Genomic DNA, 5,262 nt, shown 5'->3' on the forward strand with positions numbered 1-5,262 from the left:
CGGTGAAACCCTGTCTCTACTAAAAATACAAAAAATTAGCTGGGCGTGGTGGCGGGCTCCTGTAGTCCCAGCTACTTGGGAGGCTGAGGCAGGAGAATGGTGTGAACCCAGGAGGTGGAGCTTGCAGTGAGCCGAGACTGCACCACTGCACTCCAGCCTGGGCGACAGAGTGAGACTCTGTCTCAAAACAAAAAAAAGAAGAAAAGAAATGGTAGGTGACAATCACAGACTTCCTTCCTTCCCTCCAAATTCTTCCCCTGCAAAGAAGGGAGAGAGCCAGAGATTGGGGCCCGGGGTTCACTGAGTGGCTTCTGCACTTACGTGCAGCAAAGACATGAGGCCTCGGCCTGGAGGGACTCCCCTGACTGTGATCAGGGGCTGGTAGAGAATGAAGCCAAAGAGGGAGTGGTCAAGCCTGGCCAACATGGTGAAACCCGTCTCTACTAAAAATACAAAATTAGCCAGGTGTGGTGGCGCACGCCTGTAGTCCCAGAGACTGGGGTCTCGCCATATTTCCCAGGCTGATCTTGAACTCCTGGACTCAAGTGATCTGCCTGCCTGGGCCTCCCAGAGCACTGGGATTACAGGCACGAGCCATCGTGCCAGGCCTAATTTTTAAAAAAACGTATCACCGAATGGGCAAGACAGGGGTGTTGCTGAAAATGTCAGACTCAAATTTGGATAGCAGCAAGAAGAATTTCTTTGAGGGGGAAGCAGATGATGAGGAAAGTGTGATTTTGACATTGGTGCCAGTTAAAGATGACCCAAATATGGAACAACGGAACCAAGTGTTTCTTCAACTTCTGACGTCAAACTGGAGAAACCTATGAAATACAATCAAGGTCATCTACTTCAAACAGATTAACAATTTACAGCTCCACAAAAAGCTAGATGTAAAATACCAGCTCTTCCCTTGCCAACCATTTTGCCTCCCATTAATAAGGTGTGTTGGGACACTTTGCGGGACTGGTGCCAACAACTCAGTTTGAGTACTAATGGCAAGAAAATCGAAGTTTATCTGAGGGTCCATAGGCATGCTTACCCTGAACAACAGCAAGATATGCTTGAAATGTCACAAGAGACCAGATTACAGTGGTGTTCAAGGAAACACAAGGCAGTGACCAAGACAGCAAGGCTTCAGAAAACTTATGAGATAAATGAGAGAGCAGAAGAGACTAATACAGTCGAAGTGATAACTTCAGCGCAGGGAGCCATGTTGGCATCAAGGGCAAGATTTGCTGCAAGAGCTGTTGAGCCTAAGGCTGTGAATTCAAGTTCCATTCCTGTTTCTCTTGAGGCCTTTTTGATGCAAGCCTCTGGTGTCAGGTGGTGTGTGGTCCATGGCAGACTTCTCTCGCAGACACAAAGGGTTGGGTACGCCTGCAGTTTCATGCAGGTCAGGCCTGAGTGCCTACCACTCACAGGAGGATGATTTCTCTCTTCTTGTTACCTGCCTGCATTTTCTCATCCCCAGGCACAGAAGATAATATGTTATGCTCCAACTGTGCTAAGAGGAATAAGAAGATGATGAAAAGATTAATGACAATAGAGAAGTAGCAGCCACCTGTTTGAATGAAATGTACTAGAGAAGGAGGGAGGTACTTTCGGACCATGTAAATCTATTATGAAACAATGGAAGAGGAGACAATTTGAATGAAACTTTGTGATATACAAAACAAAAATCGCAGTGACTAGGACTCCACAGTGAAGGTGGTTGATAGTGACACAGCCCCATTTAAAAGCCCCTTTCTGTAAGTCTGAAAACCCTTTAAAATAAAGTCACTGCAATTGGAAAAAAAAACAAAAACAAAAAGAGAGGGAGTGGTCAGAGAGGAAGAGGAGGGACTGAAGCATGCAGGCGGGATGCTCCAGGACTGCAGAGGGTCAAGGACAGCAAGGCAGAGAATTAGGCAGTGAGCTCCTCCACAGAGCAGTACCACTGACCTGGAGCCTGGGGATGAGGCCGACTTTGGTTGCTGACATTAGAGAGGACAGGAGGTGACAGCAGAAGTGACACAGTAGCAGGAAGAGTTGGGGAGGGAATTGGAGGTAAAAGGGGCAGAAGAGGGAGCAGCTGATCACCAACAAATAGTTACTGAGCACCAGCTACATGCCAGGCACTATTCTAGGCACTGGGAATACAGCAGAGGAGAAGACAGTCTCTGCCCTCTAGGATAGAGGCGCACAAACTGGCCCACATGATAAATCTGGCCTACTGTGTTTGTATGCTTGCAAGCTAAGAATGGGTTTTAGATTTTTAAATCATTTTAAAAGTCAAAAGAAGAATATTTCATGACATGTGAAAGTTATATGAAATTCATATTGTAGTATCCATAAATAAAGTTTTATTGGAACACAGCCATGCTCCGTTTACGTATCGTCTATGGCTGCTTTCTCACTGTAACAGCAGAGTTGAGTAGTTGCAACAGAGACCATATGGCCTGAAAAGCCTAAAATATTTACTAGCTGGCTCTTTCGAAAAAAAGTTTGTTCAGGGGCTGAGGGGTTAGGCGAGGGACGGCATTAGGAGAAGTACCTAATGTAGATGGCGGGTTGATGGGTGCAGCAAACCACCATGGCACATGTATACCTACGTAACAAACCTGCATGTCTGCACATGTAGCACGGAATTTAAAGTATAATTTAAAAAAATTAAAAAAAAAAAAAAAAAAAGAGGCACCAGAGGCCAGGCGCGGTGGCTCACGACTGTAATCCTAGCACTTTGGGAGGCTGAGGCAGGCAGATCACCTGGGCAAAAAGAGGGAAACTCTGTCTCAAAAAAAAAAAAGGCACCAGAGAGCTGCCTTGCCTTTCTGCCATGTGAGGACACATAGGAAGTGCTCTGTATGAGGAACTGGCCATCACTAGACACCAAATCTCCTGGAGCCTTGATCCTGGACTTCCTAGCCTGCAGAACTGGGAGAAATTTCTGTCTTTGCTAAATTACCCACTGTAAAGTATTTTGCTGTAGTAGCCTAGATGGACTGCGACAGTGCCCTAATAAGAACAGACACCAGATAGCTCACTCCCTCTCCCTCAAGCTCACAAAGAAGAGGTCATGTGGTCATGTGAGCACACAGCAAGATGGTGGCTGACGACATGTCAAGGGAAGAGTCCTCAGAATGAAATCTACCTTGGCAGCACCTTGATTTTGGATTTCCCAACCTCCAGGACTGTCAGAAATAAATTTCTGCTGTTTGAGCCCCTCCCTGCCAAAAAAGTTTGTTGACTCCTGCTCTAGAAAGTTACATTATCTGGCTAGACACAGTGGTTAATGCCTGTAATTCCAGCAATTTGGGAGATCAAGGCAGGCTTGCTTGAGCCCAGGAGTTTGAGACCAGCCTGGGCAACATAGTGAGACCCCATCTCTACAAAAATTACAAAAATGCCTGGTGCCTTGTGCCTGTAGTACCAGCTAATCAGGAGGCTGAGGCAGGAGGATAGCTTGAACCTGAGATGTTAAGGCTCCACTGAGCAATGATTATAGCACTGCACTCCAGCCTGGGAGACTGAATGGGGCCCTGCCTCCAAAAAAAAAAGAAAACAAAGTAAAAAAAAAGTTACATTTTCTTTGGGGAAGACAGTTAAACAAGTAGGTGAGCTCTTTTCCGGGTGCTTCCCAGGACAAGAACTGGCTGGTTTCAGTGTTTCTTTGTACCCTGCTCCTTGGCCACCTTCCCCTGGAAGAGAACTTCTCTATCCAGCCAGGCTCTGATACAGCAGCAGAGGAGCCTAGGTCATGGTGATCAGTCCCCTGCCTCCTGGCCAAGAGGATCTAGCCTTTTCCTGGCAGGAAAAAAATCTCGCAGTGGGCCGGGCGTGGTGGCTCACGCCTGTAATCCCAGCACTTTGGGAGGCCGAGGTGGGTGAATCATGAGGTCAGGAGATCGAGACCATCCTGGCTAACATGGTGAAACCCCGTCTCTACTAAAAATACAAAAAAAAAATTAGCCGGGCATGATGGCGGGCACCTGTAGTCCCAGCTACTTGGGAGGCTGAGGCAGGAGAATGGCGTGAACCCGGGAGGTGGAGCTTGCAGTGAGCCGAGATCGCGCCACTGCACTCCAGCCTGGGTGAGTGCAAAAAAAAAAAAAAATCTCTCAGTGATTGCAGTCTAGCACCCACCAGATCCCCTTCCCCTCTCCCAGATCCTGGATCCAGGAACAGCTTGTGACCTCAGAAGAACATAATCACCTTTGTTGTCAAGGCCTGCCATCTGTGTACACCTGCCACCTGGGTGGTGCCGCCCTCTTTCTAAACAGTCTTCTCCCCCACTGCTTCATGGAGCCCTCACAGGGGTAAGGCATGAGTAGGGATTGTTACTCCATTTCCAGATGAGAAAACAGACTTAAAGAGATGAACTGACTTACCCAGGGTCATTGGCTGGAAATAGCTTGTGGAGCCAAAATTAGAAAGAGTGGATTTAGAGGCAGTCTTTGTCTCTTTTTAAAAAAGAAAGAATTAATAAAATAAAGTTGGCCAGGCACAATGGCTCATGCCTGTAATCCCAGCACTTTGGAAGACCGAAGCAGATGGATCACTTGAGGTCAGGAGTTTGAGACCAGCCTGGCCAACATGGTGAAACCCCGTCTCCACTAAAACTACAAAAATTAGCCGGGCATCATGGTGCACGCCTATAGTCCCAGCTACTCAGGAGGCTGAGGCAGGAGAATAGCTTGAAACCAGGAGACAAAAATTCATGCCACTGCACTCCAGCCTGAGTGACAGAGCAACACTCCATCTCAAAAAAAAAAAAAGAAAAGGCTGGGCACAGTGGCTCACGCCTGTAATCCCAGCACTTTGGGAGGCTGAGGTGGGCGGATCACAAGGTCAGGAGTTCGAGACCAGCCTGGCCAACATGGTGAAACCCTGTCTCTACTAAAGATACAAAAAATTAGTGGGGCATGGTGGCACGTGCCTGCTATCCCAGCTACTCGGGAGGGTGGGGCAGGAAAATGGCTTGAACCCAGGAGACAGAGGTTGCAATGAGCTGAGATTGGGCCATTGCACTCCAGCCTAGGTGACAGGGTGAGACTCCATCTCAAAAAAAAAAAAAAAAAAAGTAATGGAATGTTGTCAGCTTTGGAAGGGGCCTTTGTCTTGGCCAAAGATGGGAAACTGGTAGCCTGAGGCAGAGGTGAATCAGGTAAGGGTGGTGGTGAGTCTGCCATGTGCAAGAAATAAGGCATGCTTTGTCTGTAGAGAATTTAAAAACATTAGTGAGGCCAGTTGCCATGGCTCATGCCTGCACTCCTAGCACTT

General features: G+C 47.5%; 1 pseudogene; it reads left to right on the forward strand.

The window, feature by feature from the left end:
* The first annotated feature begins 646 nt into the window (after nucleotides 1-646).
* On the forward strand, nucleotides 647-1,557 carry LOC100451539 (developmental pluripotency-associated protein 2-like; annotated as a pseudogene).
* The last annotated feature ends 3,705 nt before the right edge of the window (nucleotides 1,558-5,262 follow it).

The sequence above is a fragment of the Pongo abelii genome, chromosome 1 (genome assembly GCF_028885655.2).
Source record: "Pongo abelii isolate AG06213 chromosome 1, NHGRI_mPonAbe1-v2.0_pri, whole genome shotgun sequence".
Taxonomy (NCBI): Eukaryota; Metazoa; Chordata; class Mammalia; order Primates; family Hominidae; genus Pongo; species Pongo abelii.